Source organism: Scyliorhinus torazame, chromosome 16 (genome assembly GCF_047496885.1).
Source record: "Scyliorhinus torazame isolate Kashiwa2021f chromosome 16, sScyTor2.1, whole genome shotgun sequence".
Taxonomy (NCBI): Eukaryota; Metazoa; Chordata; class Chondrichthyes; order Carcharhiniformes; family Scyliorhinidae; genus Scyliorhinus; species Scyliorhinus torazame.
The window spans coordinates 59,074,553-59,095,753 of NC_092722.1; positions in this window are offsets into that span (position 1 = coordinate 59,074,553).

The following is a 21,201-nucleotide window of genomic DNA, read 5'->3' on the forward strand; positions in this document are numbered from 1 at the left end:
ACCAGGTCTCTCTATCCAGCTCACCAGCTCTCTCTAACCAGCTCACCAGGTCTCTCTATCCAGCTCACCAGCTCTCTCCATCCAGCTCACCAGGTCTCTCTATCCAGCTCACCAGCTCTCTCTATCCAGCTCACCAACTCTCTCTATCCAGCTCACCAGCTCTCTCTATCCAGCTCACCAGCTCTCTCCATCCAGCTCACCAGGTCTCTCTAACCAGCTCACCAGCTCTCTCTATCCAGCTCACCAGGTCTCCCTATCCAGCTCACCAGGTCTCTCTATCCAGCTCACCAGCTCTCTCTAACCAGCTCACCAGGTCTCTCTATCCAGCTCACCAACTCTCCCAATCCAGCTCACCAGCTCTCTCTATCCAGCTCACCAGGTCTCTCTATCCTACCCACCAGGTCTCTCTATCCAGCTCACCAACTCTCGCTACCCAGCTCACCAGGTCTCCCAATCCAACTCACCATCTCTCTCTATCCAGCTCACCAGATCTCTCTATCCAGCTCACCAGCTCTCTCTAACCTGCTCACCAGGTCTCTCTATCCAGCTCACCAGCGCTCTCTAACCAGCTCACCAGGTCTCCCAATCCAACTCACCATCTCTCTCTATCCTACCCACCAGCTCTCTCTAACCAGCTCACCAGCTCTCTCTACCCAGCTCACCAGGTCTCTCTATCCAGCTCACCAGGTCTCTCTATCCAGCTCACCAGGTCTCTCTATCCAGCTCACCAGGTCTCTCTATCCAGCTCACCAACTCTCCCAATCCAGCTCACCAGCTCTCTCTATCCTACCCACCAGGTCTCTCTATCCAGCTCACCAACTCTCTCTATCTAGCTCACCAGGTCACTCTATCCAGTTCACCAGGTCTCTCTATCCAGTTCACCAGCTCTCTCTATCCAGTTCACCAGCTCTCTCTATCCAGCTCACCAGGTCTCTCTATCCAGCTCACCAGCTCTCTCTACCCAGCTCACCAGGTCTCTCTATCCAGCTCACCATCTCTCTCTATCCTACCCACCAGGTCTCTCTATCCAGCTCACCAGCTCTCTCTATCCAGCTCACCAGGTCTCTCTATCCAGCTCACCAGGTCTCTCTATCCAGCTCACCAGCTCTCTCTATCCAGCTCACCATCTCTCTCTATCCAGCTCACCAGGTCTCTCTATCCAGCTCACCAGCTCTCTCTATCCAGCTCACCAGGTCTCTCTAACCAGCTCACCAGGTCTCCCAATCCAACTCACCATCTCTCTCTATCCTACCCACCAGGTCTCTCTATCCAGCTCACCAGCTCTCTCTAACCAGCTCACCAGGTCTCTCTACCCAGCTCACCAGGTCTCTCTATCCAGCTCACCAACTCTCCCAATCCAGCTCACCAGCTCTCTCTATCCTACCCACCAGGTCTCTCTATCCAGCTCACCAACTCTCTCTATCCAGCTCACCAGGTCACTCTATCCAGTTCACCAGGTCTCTCTATCCAGCTCACCAGCTCTCTCTATCCAGTTCACCAGGTCTCTCTATCCAGCTCACCAGGTCTCTCTATCCAGCTCACCAGGTCTCTCTATCCAGCTCACCAGCTCTCTCTATCCAGCTCACCATCTCTCTCTATCCAGCTCACCAGGTCTCTCTATCCAGCTCACCAGCTCTCTCTATCCAGCTCACCAGGTCTCTCTATCCAGCTCACCAGCTCTCTCTATCCAGCTCACCAGGTCTCTCTATCCAGCTCACCAGGTCTCTTTATCCAGCTCACCAACTCTCCCAATCCAGCTCACCAGCTCTCTCTATCCTGCCCACCAGGTCTCTATCCAGCTCACCAACTCTCGCTACCCAGCTCACCAGGTCTCCCAATCCAACTCACCATCTCTCTCTATCCAGCTCACCAGGTCTCTCTATCCAACTCACCAGGTCTCTCTATCCAGCTCACCAGGTCTCTCTATCCAGCTCACCAGGTCTCTCTATCCAACTCACCAGGTCTCTCTATCCAGCTCACCAGCTCTCTCTATCCAACTCACCATCTCTCTCTATCCAGCTCACCAGGTCTCTCTATCCAACTCACCAGGTCTCTCTATCCAACTCACCAGGTCTCTCTATCCAACTCACCAGCTCTCTCTATCCAGCTCACCAGCTCTCTGTATCCAGCTCACCAGCTCTCTCTAACCAGCTCACCAGGTCTCTCTATCCAGCTCACCAACTCTCCCAACCCAGCTCACCAGCTCTCTCTATCCTGCCCACCAGGTCTCTATCCAGCTCACCAACTCTCGCTACCCAGCTCACCAGGTCTCCCAATCCAACTCACCATCTCTCTCTATCCAGCTCACCAGGTCTCTCTATCCAACTCACCAGGTCTCTCTATCCAGCTCACCAGGTCTCTCTATCCAGCTCACCAGGTCTCTCTATCCAACTCACCAGGTCTCTCTATCCAGCTCACCAGCTCTCTCTATCCAACTCACCATCTCTCTCTATCCAGCTCACCAGGTCTCTCTATCCAACTCACCAGGTCTCTCTATCCAGCTCACCAACTCTCCCAACCCAGCTCACCAGCTCTCTCTATCCTGCCCACCAGGTCTCTATCCAGCTCACCAACTCTCGCTACCCAGCTCACCAGGTCTCCCAATCCAACTCACCATCTCTCTCTATCCAGCTCACCAGGTCTCTCGATCCAACTCACCAGGTCTCTCTATCCAGCTCACCAGGTCTCTCTATCCAGCTCACCAGGTCTCTCTATCCAACTCACCAGGTCTCTCTATCCAGCTCACCAGCTCTCTCTATCCAACTCACCATCTCTCTCTATCCAGCTCACCAGGTCTCTCTATCCAACTCACCAGGTCTCTCTATCCAACTCACCAGGTCTCTCTATCCAACTCTCCAGCTCTCTCTATCCAGCTCACCAGCTCTCTGTATCCAGCTCACCAGCTCTCTCTAACCAGCTCACCAGGTCTCTCTATCCAGCTCACCAGCTCTCTCTATCCAGCTCACCAGCTCTCTGTATCCAGCTCACCAGCTCTCTCTAACCAGCTCACCAGGTCTCTCTATCCAGCTCACCAGCTCTCTGTATCCAGCTCACCAGCTCTCTCTAACCAGCTCACCAGGTCTCTCTATCCAGCTCACCAGCTCTCTCTATCCAGCTCTCCAAATCTCCCTATCCAACTCACCAGGCCTCTCTATCCAACTCACCAGCTCTCTCTATCCAACTCACCAGCTCTCTCTATCCATCTCACCAGCTCTCTATCCAGCTCACCAGCTCTCTCTATCCAGCTCACCAGATCTCTCTATCCAGCTCACCAGGTCTCTCTATTCAGCTCACCAGGTCTCCCAATCCAACTCACCATCTCTCTCTATCCATCTCACCAGCTCTCTATCCAGCTCACCAGCTCTCTCTATCCAGCTCACCAGATCTCTCTATCCTGCTCACCAGGTCTCTCTATCCAGCTCACCAGGTCTCCCAATCCAACTCACCATCTCTCTCTATCCAGCTCACCAGCTCTCTCTATCCAGCTCACCAGCTCTCTCTATCCAGCTCACCAGGTCTCTCTATCCAGCTCACCAGGTCTCTCTATCCAGCTCACCAGCTCTCTCTATCCAGCTCACCAACTCTCTCTATCCAGCTCACCAACTCTCTCTATACAACTCACCAGCTCTCTCTATCCAGCTCGCCATCTCTCTCTATCCAGATCACCAGCTCTCTCTATCCAGCTCACCAGGTCTCTCTGTGCAGCTCACCAGGTCTCTCTATCCAGCTCACCAACTCTCTCTATCCAGCTCACCAGGTCACTCTATCCAGTTCACCAGGTCTCTCTATCCAGCTCACCAGCTCTCTCTATCCAGTTCACCAGCTCTCTCTATCCAGCTCACCAGGTCTCTCTATCCAGCTCACCAGGTCTCTCTATCCAGCTCACCAGGTCTCTCTATCCAGCTCACCAGCTCTCTCTATCCAGTTCACCAGCTCTCTCTATCCAGCTCACCAGGTCTCTCTATCCAACTCACCAGCTCTCTCTACCCAGCTCACCAGGTCTCTCTATCCTGCCCACCAGGTCTCTATCCAGCTCACCAACTCTCGCTACCCAGCTCACCAGGTCTCCCAATCCAACTCACCATCTCTCTCTATCCAGCTCACCAGGTCTCTCTATCCAACTCACCATGACTCTCTATCCAGCTCACCATGTCTCTCTATCCAGCTCACCAGGTCTCTCTATCCAACTCACCAGGTCTCTCTATCCAGCTCACCAGCTCTCTCTATCCAACTCACCATCTCTCTCTATCCAGCTCACCAGGTCTCTCTATCCAACTCACCAGGTCTCTCTATCCAACTCACCAGGTCTCTCTATCCAACTCACCAGCTCTCTCTATCCAGCTCACCAGCTCTCTGTATCCAGCTCACCAGCTCTCTCTAACCAGCTCACCAGGTCTCTCTATCCAGCTCACCAGCTCTCTCTATCCAGCTCAGCAGCTCTCTGTATCCAGCTCACCAGCTCTCTCTAACCAGCTCACCAGGTCTCTCTATCCAGCTCACCAGCTCTCTCTATCCAGCTCACCAGCTCTCTGTATCCAGCTCACCAGCTCTGTCTAACCAGCTCACCAGGTCTCTCTATCCAGCTCACCAGCTCTCTCTATCCAGCTCTCCAAATCTCCCTATCCAACTCACCAGGACTCTCTATCCAACTCACCAGCTCTCTCTATCCAACTCACCAGCTCTCTCTATCCATCTCACCAGCTCTCTATCCACCTCACCAGCTCTCTCTATCCAGCTCACCAGGTCTCTCTATCCAACTCACCAGGTCTCTCTATCCAGCTCACCAGGTCTCTCTATCCAGCTCACCAGGTCTCTCTATCCAGCTCACCAGCTCTCTCTATCCAGCTCACCAGCTCTCTCTATCCAGCTCACCAGGTCTCTCTATCCAGCTCACCAGGTCTCTCTATCCAGCTCACCAGCTCTCTCTATCCAGCTCACCAACTCTCTCTATCCAGCTCACCAACTCTCTCTATACAGCTCACCAGCTCTCTCTATCCTGCCCACCAGGTCTCTCTATCCAGCTCACCAACTATCGCTATCCAGCTCGCCATCTCTCTCTATCCAGATCACCAGCTCTCTCTATCCAGCTCACCAGGTCTCTCTGTGCAGCTCACCAGGTCTCTCTATCCAGCTCACCAACTCTCTCTATCCAGCTCACCAGGTCTCTCTATCCAGCTCACCAGCTCTCTCTATCCAGCTCAGCAGCTCTCTCTATCCAGCTCACCAGGTCTCTCTGTGCAGCTCACCAGGTCTCTCTATCCAGCTCAGCAGCTCTCTCTATCCAGCTCACCAACTCTCTCTATCCAGCTCACCAGCTCTCTCTATTCAGCTCACCAGCTCTCTCTATCCAGTTCACCAGGTCTCTCTATCCAGCTCAGCAGCTCTCTCTATCCAGCTCACCAACTCTCTCTATCCAGCTCACCAGCTCTCTCTATTCAGCTCACCAGCTCTCTCTATCCAGTTCACCAGGTCTCTCTATCCAGCTCAGCAGCTCTCTCTATCCAGCTCACCAACTCTCTCTATCCAACTCACCAGGTCTCTCTATTCAGCTAGCCATCTCTCTCTATCCAGTTCACCAGGTCACTCTATCCAGCTCACCAGCTCTCTCTATCCAGCTCACCAGCTCTCTCTATCCAGCCCAGCAGCTCTCTCTATCCAGCTCACCAGCTCTCTCTATCCAGCTCACCAGCTCTCTCTATCCAGCTCACCAGCTCTCTCTATCCAGCTCACCAGCTCTCTCTATCCAGCTCTCGCTATCCAGCACAACTGCTCTCTCTATCCAGCTCACCAACTCTCTCTATCCAGCACACCAACTCTCTCTGTCCTGCTCAATAGGTCTCTCTGTCCAGCTCACCAGCTCTCTCTATCCATCTCACCAGGTTTCTCTATCCAGCTCACCAGGTTTCTCTATCCAGCTCACCAGGTCTCTCTATCCAGCTCACCATGTCTCTCTATCCAGCTCACCATCTCTCCCTATCCAGCTCACCAGCTCTCTCTATCCTGCTCACCAGCTCTCTCTATCCAGCTCACTATCTCTCTCTATCCAGCTCACCAGGTCTCTTTTTCCAGATAACCAGTTCTCTGTATCCAGCTCGCCAGCTCTCTCTATCCAGCTCACCAGGTCTCTCTATCCAGCCCAGCAGCTCTCTCTATCCAGCTCACCAGCTCTCTCTATCCTGCTCACCTTGTCTCTCTATCCAGCTCACCAGTTGTCTCTATCCAGCTCACCAGGTCTCTCTATCCAGCTCCCCGGGTCTCTCTATCCAGCTCACCAGGTCTCTCTATCCAGCTCTCCGACTCTCCCTATCCATCTCACCAGCTCTCTCTATCCAACTCACCAGCTCTCTCTATCCAACTCACCAGCTCCTCTAATCCAACTCACCAGCTCTCTCTATCCAGCTCACCAGATATCTCTATCCAGCTCACCAGCTCTCTCTATCCAGCTCACCAGCTCTCTCTATCCAGCTCTCGCTATCCAGCACAACTGCTCTCTCTATCCAGCTCACCAACTCTCTCTATCCAGCACACCAACTCTCTCTGTCCTGCTCAATAGGTCTCTCTGTCCAGCTCACCAGCTCTCTCTATCCATATCACCAGGTTTCTCTATCCAGCTCACCAGGTTTCTCTATCCAGCTCACCAGGTCTCTCTATCCAGCTCATCATGTCTCTCTATCCAGCTCACCATCTCTCCCTATCCAGCTCACCAGCTCTCTCTATCCTGCTCACCAGCTCTCTCTATCCAGCTCACTATCTCTCTCTATCCAGCTCACCAGGTCTCTTTTTACAGTTAACCAGTTCTCTGTATCCAGCTCGCCAGCTCTCTCTATCCAGCTCACCAGGTCTCTCTATCCAGCTCACCAGCTCTCTCTATCCTGCTCACCTTGTCTCTCTATCCAGCTCACCAGTTGTCTCTATCCAGCTCACCAGGTCTCTCTATCCAGCTCCCCGGGTCTCTCTATCCAGCTCACCAGCTCTCTCTATCCAGCTCTCCGACTCTCCCTATCCAACTCACCAGCTATCTCTATCCAACTCACCAGCTCTCTCTATCCAACTCACCAGCTCCTCCAATCCAACTCACCAGCTCTCTCTATCCAGCTCACCAGATCTCTCTATCCAGCTCACCAGGTCTCTCTATCCAGCTCACCAGCTCTCTCTATCCAGCTCACCAACTCTCTCTATCCAGCTCACCAACTCTCTCTATACAGCTCACCAGCTCTCTCTATCCTGCCCACCAGGTCTCTCTATCCAGCTCACCAACTATCGCTATCCAGCTCGCCATCTCTCTCTATCCAGATCACCAGCTCTCTCTATCCAGCTCACCAGGTCTCTCTGTGCAGCTCACCAGGTCTCTCTATCCAGCTCACCAACTCTCTCTATCCAGCTCACCAGGTCTCTCTATCCAACTCACCAGCTCTCTCTATCCAGCTCACCAGCTCTCTGTATCCAGCTCACCAGCTCTCTCTAACCAGCTCACCAGGTCTCTCTATCCAGCTCACCAGCTCTCTCTATCCAGCTCACCAGCTCTCTGTATCCAGCTCACCAGCTCTCTCTAACCAGCTCACCAGGTCTCTCTATCCAGCTCACCAGCTCTCTCTATCCAGCTCACCAGCTCTCTGTATCCAGCTCACCAGCTCTCTCTAACCAGCTCACCAGGTCTCTCTATCCAGCTCACCAGCTCTCTCTATCCAGCTCTCCAAATCTCCCTATCCAACTCACCAGGCCTCTCTATCCAACTCACCAGCTCTCTCTATCCAACTCACCAGCTCTCTCTATCCATCTCACCAGCTCTCTATCCACCTCACCAGCTCTCTCTATCCAGCTCACCAGGTCTCTCTATCCAACTCACCAGGTCTCTCTATCCAGCTCACCAGGTCTCTCTATCCAGCTCACCAGGTCTCTCTATCCAGCTCACCAGCTCTCTCTATCCAGCTCACCAGCTCTCTCTATCCAGCTCACCAGGTCTCTCTATCCAGCTCACCAGGTCTCTCTATCCAGCTCACCAGCTCTCTCTATCCAGCTCACCAACTCTCTCTATCCAGCTCACCAACTCTCTCTATACAGCTCACCAGCTCTCTCTATCCTGCCCACCAGGTCTCTCTATCCAGCTCACCAACTATCGCTATCCAGCTCGCCATCTCTCTCTATCCAGATCACCAGCTCTCTCTATCCAGCTCACCAGGTCTCTCTGTGCAGCTCACCAGGTCTCTCTATCCAGCTCACCAACTCTCTCTATCCAGCTCACCAGGTCTCTCTATCCAGCTCACCAGCTCTCTCTATCCAGCTCAGCAGCTCTCTCTATCCAGCTCACCAGGTCTCCCTGTGCAGCTCACCAGGTCTCTCTATCCAGCTCAGCAGCTCTCTCTATCCAGCTCACCAACTCTCTCTATCCAGCTCACCAGCTCTCTCTATTCAGCTCACCAGCTCTCTCTATCCAGTTCACCAGGTCTCTCTATCCAGCTCAGCAGCTCTCTCTATCCAGCTCACCAACTCTCTCTATCCAGCTCACCAGCTCTCTCTATTCAGCTCACCAGCTCTCTCTATCCAACTCACCAGCTCTCTCTGTCCAGCTCCCAACTCTCGCTATCCAGCTCACCAGGTCTCTCTATTCAGCTAGCCATCTCTCTCTATCCAGTTCACCAGGTCTCTCTATCCAGCTCACCAGGTCACTCTATCCAGCTCACCAGCTCTCTCTATCCAGCTCACCAGCTCTCTCTATCCAGCCCAGCAGCTCTCTCTATCCAGCTCACCAGCTCTCTCTATCCAGCTCACCAGCTCTCTCTATCCAGCTCACCAGGTCTCTCTATCCAGCTCACCAGCTCTCTCTATCCAGCTCACCAGCTCTCTCTATCCAGCTCTCGCTATCCAGCACAACTGCTCTCTCTATCCAGCTCACCAACTCTCTCTATCCAGCACACCAAGTCTCTCTGTCCTGCTCAATAGGTCTCTCTGTCCAGCTCACCTGCTCTCTCTATCCATCTCACCAGGTTTCTCTATCCAGCTCACCAGGTTTCTCTATCCAGCTCACCAGGTCTCTCTATCCAGCTCACCATGTCTCTCTATCCAGCTCACCATCTCTCCCTATCCAGCTCACCAGCTCTCTCTATCCTGCTCACCAGCTCTCTCTATCCAGCTCACTATCTCTCTCTATCCAGCTCACCAGGTCTCTTTTTCCAGTTAACCAGTTCTCTGTATCCAGCTCGCCAGCTCTCTCTATCCAGCTCACCAGGTCTCTCTATCCAGCCCAGCAGCTCTCTCTATCCAGCTCACCAGCTCTCTCTATCCTGCTCACCTTGTCTCTCTATCCAGCTCACCAGTTGTCTCTATCCAGCTCACCAGCTCTCTCTATCCAGCTCCCCGGGTCTCTCTATCCAGCTCACCAGCTCTCTCTATCCAGCTCTCCGACTCTCCCTATCCAACTCACCAGCTCTCTCTATCCAACTCACCAGCTCTCTCTATCCAACTCACCAGCTCCTCCAATCCAACTCACCAGCTCTCTCTATCCAGCTCACCAGATCTCTCTATCCAGCTCACCAGCTCTCTCTATCCAGCTCACCAGCTCTCTCTATCCAGCTCTCGCTATCCAGCACAACTGCTCTCTCTATCCAGCTCACCAACTCTCTCTATCCAGCACACCAACTCTCTCTGTCCTGCTCAATAGGTCTCTCTGTCCAGCTCACCAGCTCTCTCTATCCATCTCACCAGGTTTCTCTATCCAGCTCACCAGGTTTCTCTATCCAGCTCACCAGGTCTCTCTATCCAGCTCACCATGTCTCTCTATCCAGCTCACCATCTCTCCCTATCCAGCTCACCAGCTCTCTCTATCCTGCTCACCAGCTCTCTCTATCCAGCTCACTATCTCTCTCTATCCAGCTCACCAGGTCTCTTTTTCCAGTTAACCAGTTCTCTGTATCCATCTCGCCAGCTCTCTCTATCCAGCTCACCAGGTCTCTCTATCCAGCCCAGCAGCTCTCTCTATCCAGCTCACCAGCTCTCTCTATCCTGCTCACCTTGTCTCTCTATCCAGCTCACCAGTTGTCTCTATCCAGCTCACCAGGTCTCTCTATCCAGCTCCCCGGGTCTCTCTATCCAGCTCACCAGCTCTCTCTATCCAGCTCTCCGACTCTCCCTATCCAACTCACCAGCTCTCTCTATCCAACTCACCAGCTCTCTCTATCCAACTCACCAGCTCCTCCAATCCAACTCACCAGCTCTCTCTATCCAGCTCACCAGATCTCTCTATCCAGCTCACCAGGTCTCCCTATCCAACCCACCAGCTCTCTCTATCCAACTCACCAGCTCTCTCTATCCAACTCACCAGCTCCTCCAATCCAACTCACCAGCTCTCTCTATCCAGCTCACCAGATCTCTCTATCCAGCTCACCAGGTCTCTCTATCCAGCTCACCAGCTCTCTCTATCCAGCTCACCAACTCTCTCTATCCAGCTCACCAACTCTCTCTATACAGCTCACCAGCTCTCTCTATCCTGCCCACCAGGTCTCTCTATCCAGCTCACCAACTATCGCTATCCAGCTCGCCATCTCTCTCTATCCAGATCACCAGCTCTCTCTATCCAGCTCACCAGGTCTCTCTGTGCAGCTCACCAGGTCTCTCTATCCAGCTCACCAACTCTCTCTATCCAGCTCACCAGGTCTCTCTATCCAGCTCACCAGCTCTCTCTATCCAGCTCAGCAGCTCTCTCTATCCAGCTCACCAGGTCTCTCTGTGCAGCTCACCAGGTCTCTCTATCCAGCTCAGCAGCTCTCTCTATCCAGCTCACCAACTCTCTCTATCCAGCTCACCAGGTCTCTCTATCCAGCTCACCAGCTCTCTCTATCCAGCTCAGCAGCTCTCGCTATCCAGCTCACCAGGTCTCTCTGTGCAGCTCACCAGGTCTCTCTATCCAGCTCACCAGGTCTCTCGATCCAGCTCACCAGCTCTCTCTATTCAGCTCACCAGCTCTCTCTATCCAGTTCACCAGGTCTCTCTATCCAGCTCAGCAGCTCTCTCTATCCAGCTCACCAACTCTCTCTATCCAGCTCACCAGCTCTCTCTATTCAGCTCACCAGCTCTCTCTATCCAACTCACCAGCTCTCTCTGTCCAGCTCCCATCTCTCTCTATCCAGTTCACCAGGTCTCTCTATCCAGCTCACCAGGTCACTCTATCCAGCTCACCAGCTCTCTCTATCCAGCTCACCAGCTCTCTCTATCCAGCCCAGCAGCTCTCTCTATCCAGCTCACCAGCTCTCTCTATCCAGCTCACCAGCTCTCTCTATCCAGCTCACCAGGTCTCTCTATCCAGCTCACCAGCTCTCTCTATCCAGCTCACCAGCTCTCTCTATCCAGCTCTCGCTATCCAGCACAACTGCTCTCTCTATCCAGCTCACCAACTCTCTCTATCCAGCACACCAACTCTCTCTGTCCTGCTCAATAGGTCTCTCTGTCCAGCTCACCAGCTCTCTCTATCCATCTCACCAGGTTTCTCTATCCAGCTCACCAGGTTTCTCTATCCAGCTCACCAGGTCTCTCTATCCAGCTCACCATGTCTCTCTATCCAGCTCACCATCTCTCCCTATCCAGCTCACCAGCTCTCTCTATCCAGCTCACCAGCTCTCTCTATCCTGCTCACCTTGTCTCTCTATCCAGCTCACCAGTTGTCTCTATCCAGCTCACCAGGTCTCTCTATCCAGCTCCCCGGGTCTCTCTATCCAGCTCACCAGCTCTCTCTATCCAGCTCTCCGACTCTCCCTATCCAACTCACCAGCTCTCTCTATCCAACTCACCAGCTCTCTCTATCCAACTCACCAGCTCCTCCAATCCAACTCACCAGCTCTCTCTATCCAGCTCACCAGATCTCTCTATCCAGCTCACCAGGTCTCCCTATCCAACCCACCAGCTCTCTCTATCCAACTCACCAGCTCTCTCTATCCAACTCACCAGCTCCTCCAATCCAACTCACCAGCTCTCTCTATCCAGCTCACCAGATCTCTCTATCCAGCTCACCAGGTCTCTCTATCCAGCTCACCAGCTCTCTCTATCCAGCTCACCAACTCTCTCTATCCAGCTCACCAACTCTCTCTATACAGCTCACCAGCTCTCTCTATCCTGCCCACCAGGTCTCTCTATCCAGCTCACCAACTATCGCTATCCAGCTCGCCATCTCTCTCTATCCAGATCACCAGCTCTCTCTATCCAGCTCACCAGGTCTCTCTGTGCAGCTCACCAGGTCTCTCTATCCAGCTCACCAACTCTCTCTATCCAGCTCACCAGGTCTCTCTATCCAGCTCACCAGCTCTCTCTATCCAGCTCAGCAGCTCTCTCTATCCAGCTCACCAGGTCTCTCTGTGCAGCTCACCAGGTCTCTCTATCCAGCTCAGCAGCTCTCTCTATCCAGCTCACCAACTCTCTCTATCCAGCTCACCAGGTCTCTCTATCCAGCTCACCAGCTCTCTCTATCCAGCTCAGCAGCTCTCGCTATCCAGCTCACCAGGTCTCTCTGTGCAGCTCACCAGGTCTCTCTATCCAGCTCACCAGGTCTCTCGATCCAGCTCACCAGCTCTCTCTATTCAGCTCACCAGCTCTCTCTATCCAGTTCACCAGGTCTCTCTATCCAGCTCAGCAGCTCTCTCTATCCAGCTCACCAACTCTCTCTATCCAGCTCACCAGCTCTCTCTATTCAGCTCACCAGCTCTCTCTATCCAACTCACCAGCTCTCTCTGTCCAGCTCCCATCTCTCTCTATCCAGTTCACCAGGTCTCTCTATCCAGCTCACCAGGTCACTCTATCCAGCTCACCAGCTCTCTCTATCCAGCTCACCAGCTCTCTCTATCCAGCCCAGCAGCTCTCTCTATCCAGCTCACCAGCTCTCTCTATCCAGCTCACCAGCTCTCTCTATCCAGCTCACCAGGTCTCTCTATCCAGCTCACCAGCTCTCTCTATCCAGCTCACCAGCTCTCTCTATCCAGCTCTCGCTATCCAGCACAACTGCTCTCTCTATCCAGCTCACCAACTCTCTCTATCCAGCACACCAACTCTCTCTGTCCTGCTCAATAGGTCTCTCTGTCCAGCTCACCAGCTCTCTCTATCCATCTCACCAGGTTTCTCTATCCAGCTCACCAGGTTTCTCTATCCAGCTCACCAGGTCTCTCTATCCAGCTCACCATGTCTCTCTATCCAGCTCACCATCTCTCCCTATCCAGCTTACCAGCTCTCTCTATCCTGCTCACCAGCTCTCTCTATCCAGCTCACTATCTCTCTCTATCCAGCTCACCAGGTCTCTTTTTCCAGTTAACCAGTTCTCTGTATCCAGCTCGCCAGCTCTCTCTATCCAGCTCACCAGGTCTCTCTATCCAGCCCAGCAGCTCTCTCTATCCAGCTCACCAGCTCTCTCTATCCTGCTCACCTTGTCTCTCTATCCAGCTCACCAGTTGTCTCTATCCAGCTCACCAGGTCTCTCTATCCAGCTCCCCGGGTCTCTCTATCCAGCTCACCAGATCTCTCTATCCAGCTCTCCGACTCTCCCTATCCAACTCACCAGCTCTCTCTATCCAACTCACCAGCTCTCTCTATCCAACTCACCAGCTCCTCCAATCCAACTCACCAGCTCTCTCTATCCAGCTCACCAGATCTCTCTATCCAGCTCACCAGGTCTCCCTATCCAACTCACCAGCTCTCTCTATCCAACTCACCAGCTCCTCCAATCCAACTCACCAGCTCTCTCTATCCAGCTCACCAGATCTCTCCATCCAGCTCACCAGGTCTCTCTATCCAGCTCACCAGGTCTCCCAATCCAACTCACCAGCTCTCTCTATCCAGCTCACCAGGCCTCTCTATCCAGCTCACCAGCTCTCTCTATCCAGCTCAGCAACTCTCTCTATCCAGCTCACCAGCTCTCTCACTCCAGCTCACCAGCTCTCTCTATTCTGCCCACCAGGTCTCTCTATCCAGCTCACCAACTCTCTCTATCCAGCTCACCAGGTCTCTCTATCCAGCTCACCAGGTCTCCCAATCCAACTCACCAGCTCTCTCTATCTAGCACCACCAGGTCTCTCTATCCAGCTCACCAGCTCTCTCTATCCAACTCACCAGCTCCTCCAATCCCACTCACCAGCTCTCTCTATCCAGCTCACCAGGCCTCTCTATCCAGCTCACCAGCTGCCTCTATCCAGCTCAGCAACTCTCTCTATCCAGCTCACCAGCTCTCTCACTCCAGCTCACCAGCTCTCTCTATTCTGCCCACCAGGTCTCTCTGTCCAGCTCCCAACTCTCGCTATCCAGCTCACCAACTCTCCCTATCCAACTCACCAGCTCTCTCTATCCAGCTCACCAGGTCTCTCTATCCAGCTCACCTGGTCTCTCTATCCAGCTCACCAGCTCTCGCTATCCAACTCACCAGCTCTCGCTATCCAACTCACCAGCTCTCGCTATCCTGCCCACCAGGTCTCTCTATCCAGCTCACCAACTCTCTATCCTGCCCACCAGGTCTCTCTATCCAGCTCACCAGCTCTCTCGATCCAGCTCACTAGGACTCTCTATCCAGCTCACCAGGTCTCTCTATCCAGCTCACCAGCTCTCTCTATCCAGCTCACCAGCTCTCTCTACCCTGCCCACCAGGTCTCTCTATCCAGCTCACCAGCTCTCTTTATCCAGCTCACCAACTCTCGCTATCCAGCTCACCAGCTCTCTCTCTCCAGCTAGCCATCTCTCTCTATCCATCTCACCAGCTCTCTCTATCCTGCCCACTAGGTCGCTCTATCCAGCTCACCAGGTCTCTCTATCCAGCTCACCAGCTCTCTCTATCCTGCTCACCAGGTCTCTCTATCCAGCTCAGCAGCTCACTCTATCCAGCTAGCCATCTCTCTCAAGCCAGCTCACCAACTCTCTCTATCCAGCTCGCCAGTTCTCTCAATCCAGCTCATCAGCTCTCTCTATCCAGGTCAGCAGCTCTCTCTATCCAGCTCACCAGGTCTCTCTATCCAGCTCACCAACTCTCCCTATCCAACTCACCAGTTCTCTCGATCCAGCTCACCAGGTCTCTCTATCCAGCTCACCAGCTCTCTCGATCCAGCTCACCAACTCTCTCTATCCAGCTCATCAGCTCTCTCACTCCAGCTCACCAGCTCTCTCTATTCTGCCCACCAGGTCTCTCTGTCCAGCTCCCAACTCTCGCTATCCAGCTCACCAGCTCTCTCTATTCTGCCCACCAGGTCTCTCTGTCCAGCTCCCAACTTTCGCTATCCAGCTCACCAGCTCTCTCTATCCAGCTAGCCATCTCTCTCTATCCAGCTCACCAACTCTCTCTTTCCAGCTCAACCGGTCTCTCTATCCAGCTCACCAACTCTCCCTATCCAACTCACCAGCTCTCTCTATCCAGCTCTCCAGGTCTCTCTATTCTGCTCACCAGCTCTCTCTATCCAGCTCACCAGCTCTCTCGATCCAGCTCACCAGGACTCTCTTTCCAGCTCACCAGCTCTCTCTATCCAGCTCTCCAGGTCTCTCTATTCTGCTCACCAGCTCTCTCTATCCAGCTCACCAGCTCTCTCGATCCAGCTCACCAGCTCTCTTTATCCAGCTCACCAGCTCTCTCTATCCAGCTCACCTTGTCTCTCTATCCAGCTCACCAGCTCTCTCAATCCAGCTCACCAGCTCTCTCTACCCTGCCCACCAGGTCTCTCTATCCAGCTCACCAGCTCTCTTTATCCAGCTCACCAACTCTCGCTATCCAGCTCACCAGCTCTCTCTCTCCAGCTAGCCATCTCTCTCTATCCATCTCACCAGCTCTCTATATCCTGCCCACTAGGTCGCTCTATCCATCTCACCAGCTCTCTCTCTCCAGCTAGCCATCTCTCTCTATCCAGCTCACCAGCTCTCTCTCTCCAGCTCACCAACTCTCTCTATCCAGCTCACCAGCTCTCTCTCTCCAGCTAGCCATCTCTCTCTATCCAGCTCACCAGCTCTCTCTACCCTGCCCACTAGGTCGCTCTATCCAGCTCACCAGGTCTCTCTATCCAGCTCACCAGCTCTCTCTATCCAGCTCACCAGGTCTCTCTATCCAGCTCACCAGCTCTTTCTATCCTGCTCACCAGGTCTCTCTATCCAGCTCAGCAGCTCACTCTATCCAGCTAGCCATCTCTCTCAAGCCAGCTCACCAACTCTTTCTATCCAGCTCGCCAGTTCTCTCAATCCAGCTCATCAGCTCTCTCTATCCAGGTCAGCAGCACTCTCTATCCAGCTCACCAGGTCTCTCTATCCAGCTCACCAACTCTCCCTATCCAACTCACCAGTTCTCTCTATCCATCTCACCAGGTCTCTCGATCCAGCTCACCAGGTCTCTCTATCCAGCTCACCAGCTCTCTCTATCCAGCTCACCAGGTCTCTCTATCCAGCTCACCAACTCTCCCTATCCAACTCACCAGTTCTCTCTATCCAGCTCACCAGGTCTCTCTATCCAGCTCACCAGGTCTCTCTATCCAGCTCACCAACTCTCCCTATCCAACTCACCAACTCTCTCTATCCAGCTCACCAGCTCTCTCTATCCAGCTCTCCAAATCTCCCTATCCAACTCACCAGGCCTCTCTATCCAACTCACCAGCTCTCTCTATCCAACTCACCAGCTCTCTCTATCCATCTCACCAGCTCTCTATCCAGCTCACCAGGTCTCTCTTTCCAGCTCACCAACTCTCCCTATCCAACTCACCAGCTCTCTCTATCCAACTCACCTGCTCTCTCTATCCAACTCACCAGCTCCTCCAATCCAACTCACCAGCTCTCTCTATCCAGCTCACCAGATCTCTCTATCCAGCTCACCAGGTCTCTCTATCCAGCTCACCAGGTCTCTCTATCCAGCTCACCAGCTCTCTCGATCCAGCTCACCAGCTCTCTCTATCCAGCTCACCAGGTCTCTCGATCCAACTCACCAGCTCTCTCTATCCAGCTCACCAGCTCTCTCTATCCAGCTCACCAGGTCTCTCCATCCAGCTCACCAGGTCTCTCTATCCAGCGCACCAGGTCTCTCTATCCAACTCACCAGCTCTCTCTATCCAGCTCACCAGGTCTCTCTATCCAACTCACCAGCTCTCTCTATCCAACTCACCTGCTCTCTCTATCCAGCTCACCAGCTCCTCCAATCCAACTCACCAGCTCTCTCTATCCAGCTCACCAGATCTCTCTATCCAGCTCACCAGGTCTCTCTATCCAGCTCACCAGGTCTCTCTATCCAGCTCACCAGCTCTCTCGATCCAGCTCACCAGGTCTCTCTATCCAGCTCACCAGCTCTCTCTATCCAGCTCACCAACTCTCTCTTTCCAGCTCAACCGGTCTCTCTATCCAGCTCCCCAACTCTCCCTATCCAACTCACCAGGTCTCTCTATCCAGCTCACCAGCTCTCTCTATCCAGCTCTCCAGGTCTCTCTATTCTGCTCACCAGCTCTCTCTATCCAGCTCACCAGCTCTCTCGATCCAGCTCACCAGGCCTCTCTATCCAGCTCACCAGCTCTCTCTTCCAGCGCACCAACTCTCTCTATCCTGCCCACCAGGTCTCTCTATCCAGCTCACCAGCTCTCTCTATCCAGCTCACCAACTCTCGCTATCCAGCTCACCAGCTCTCTCTCTCCAGCTAGCCATCTCTCTCTATCCAGCTCACCAGCTCTCTCTATCCTGCCCACTAGGTCGCTCTATCCAGCTCACCAGGTCTCTCTATCCAGCTCACCAGCTCTCTCTATCCAGCTCACCAGGTCTCTCTATGCAGCTCACCAGCTCTCTCTATCCAGCTCACCAGGTCTCTCTATCCAACTAGCCATCTCTCTCTATCCAGCTCATCAGCTCTCTCTATCCAGCTCAGCAGCTCTCGCTATCCAGCTAGCCATCTCTCTCTAGCCAGCTCACAAACTCTCTCTATCCAGCTCGCCAGTTCTCTCAATCCAGCTCATCAACTCTCTCTATCCAGCTCAGCAGCTCTCTCTATCCAGTTCACCAGGTCTCTCTATCCAGCTCACCAACTCTCCCTTTCCAACTCACCAGTTCTCTCTATCCAGCTCACCAGCTCTCTCTATCCAGCTCACCATCTCTCTCTGTCCAGCTCACCAAGTCTCTCTATCCAGCTCACCAACTCTCTCTATCGAGCTCACCAGCTCTCTCTGTCCAGCTCACCAGCTCTCTCTGTCCAGCTCACCAGCTCTCTGTGTCCAGCTCACCAGTTCTCTCTATGCAGCTGACCAAGTCTCTCTATCCAGCTCACCAGCTCCCTCTATCCAACCACCAGCTCTCTTTATCCCGCTCACCAGCGCTCTCTATCCAGCTCACCAGGTCTCTCTATCCAGCTTTCTCTAACCAGCTGTAGCCACCTGAGTAGGCCACTTCCCGACTTAAAATGGAGAACAGCAAAGGCTGAAGGGAAATTCAGCCAACACAGGCAAAAACTAGCAGGTGCAAGTTTACCGTGTATTAGACTCTGCAAAAGCCCAGACAGCATCGATACAAGCAGCCATCTGCATAGTTATGAGCGATCCCCGGGAACAATCGAAACATTTGAGGTAAACAAGGCCAAACCAGACTCCTCGGCGCCAGCAGGAGCCAACACAAAAGAGGTTAACGGACACTTAAAGACCGCCCATCGATCAGGGAACCGCTCCAGTATTGGAGAAATCGAACCAAGCGATTGGAACGAAGTCCAATCACTTGAAACCAGGTACAGGGTCCGCCCTGAAAGGCGGGAAGCCCCTGGGGACTATAAAGTAAAAATTTCAAATCGTCCTTCTTGACAGGGTCACTCAGCAACGCGAAGCAACCCTTGGCAGTGACCTGTCCAACTGCCTCCAAAGAACGTAAGTTTCAAGTCAATGCTCGCTACGAGATAGGTGCTCCTAGCTACCAGTCCATACCAGCTTTTGAATCCCGCAGACTCAGAACCCGAACGAAAGGCCATTTGTTCCCCTGACCTGGTGGGCCAGTCCGAAGCTAAGTATTGGCCTGTTAGTGATAGAAATAACTTAGAATGTAGAGTTTATGCATGAGTAGCGATTTACTGTGTATAACAAATGTGCTTTGATTTGAATCTTACTAATTAGTGTATTGAGTTATTGATCATTACTCGCACTTGAACCTCGTGGCGGTATCATAAAGATACCTGGCGACTGTAGAGCAAAGGTTATAAAACAGAGCCAATTGAACCAACCAAAAGTTAGCAACATATTCCTGGCGACTCCGCCGGGACCCGATCTAGCAGTGGCTTAACCACTCCGGGAGAACCCAAAATTTGAATTAGAAATCCAATTGGGAACAGAAAAACCACAAGTGTTCAAGCAGTCCTCATAATTCGGAAGTGTGTTAATGCATGCGTAACTAACAGGGCGATAAGGTAATACTGACAGATTTTTGTTGCGACAAAACTGTCGGGAGTTTGCATTCCGGAAAATAGCGAAAGCCGTACCCGTAATTACAGCACCTCCTTCATACCCCTTGTTCCAAATTTCAAGAGAAGCATTCAGAGAGGAAAGATGGCAATGCAAGCAGTGCAACGCCTCATGAACCCCGAAGAATTTGTGGTCGCAGCGACCAGCAGTAGAATAGGACAGTGTCCCGTTTGGGAAGAACCAAAAATTTTGGTTTGACCCGACCACGATTAGCACGGACAAGCAGGTTAGGGCAGTTTTACAAAAGAACAGGACAGCATTCGCGACCCACAAACACGACTGTGGCCGGATGACTGGTTCAGTACAAATCACAGGACCTGACCCTAGACCCCAAAAGTAATATGGATTTCCCCAAGAGGCAGAGGGAGAAATCGCAAACGTTATCGACAGCTTATTAGAGCAGGGCGTATTTAGATCAGTAGCCTCCACTAATAATGCCCCGATTTGGCCAGTAAGAAAGCCCGATGGATCATGGCAACTGACCATCGATTACCGGGAACTCAACAAAATCACCCCCGCAGCAGCCCCACAGTAGCCACAAGTTCCGAGACCATGCTAAAGCAGGGACTCAATTCCCGATACTTCACGTTTTTGGACATCAGTAATGGATTCTGGTCCATTCCATTGGCAAAGGCGTGCCAGTACAAATTTGCCTTCACCTTTAAAAATCAGCAGGCAACGTGGACATGCCTTCCACAAGGATTCCACGACTCCCCCTCCATTTTCCACCGACAGCTGGCAAATGGATTATCAAACTTTTCTCACCCCGAATGTCTGGCCCAGTACGTAGACGACCTACTACTGCAGACAGACACCAAGGAAGAGCACATCGAGCTTCTGTCCGAACTCCAGGAACTCCTACAGAAAATTGGATGTAAAGTTAACCCCAGAAAGGCCCAGATTTTTGAAAACAAGGTGATATATTTGGGTACAATTATCACACATGGTAAACGCGAGATCGAGCACAAAAGAATTGACTCGATTGCCAAATTGCCCCTTCCCCAGAACGTTTCAACCCTCCGGTCATTTTTAGGACTGGTTGGCTGCTGCCGAAACCACATTGACGGTTTCGCCAGCAAGGCAGCACCCCTCTCAGACCTCCTAAAGAAAGGAGCCCCCTGGGAATGGCTTCTGCAGCATACGGATGCTGTGGACTCATTGAAAAGAGCACTCATAGCAGCCCCCGCACTACAAGTTCCAGACCCGCTTTCCCCCTATGCGATAGAGGTAGCAAGCACAGACCGCACCCTTTCGGCCGTGCTCTTCCAGGAACGTCACGAACAGTTAAGGCCCGTGGCTTACGCCTCCAGAGTTTTAGATGCTGTGGAGCAGGGATTTTCAGCCTACGAAAGGCACCTGCTCGCAGTTTTTTGGCTAGTACAGTATTTTTCTTACATAACCGGACTAAACCCCATCACAATCCTCACAGAACAAACCCCCACCCAACTTTTACTTGACGGACGACTCAAGGACAGTACAGTTAGTCAGATTAGAGCAGCCAGATGGACCCTTCTTTTGCAGGGACGGGACATCACTGTTAAAATGACAAAGACCCACACTTTATTAGCAGTCAACCTATAGTACCCCGGAACCCCCCATGAATGTGAAATTATCTCTCCACACCACAACGCAGGCCCCTTTATTGTGAAAACACCCCCCAGAAAGATAGGTAGTTCAACCCAGAGCCCCAAGCACACAGACACTTGCGAACCCATTAGGATACATGTGGATGGATCTTCCCAATATTAGAAGGGAAGCGCATAACAGGATGTGGCATTTACACTCGAGGACGTGC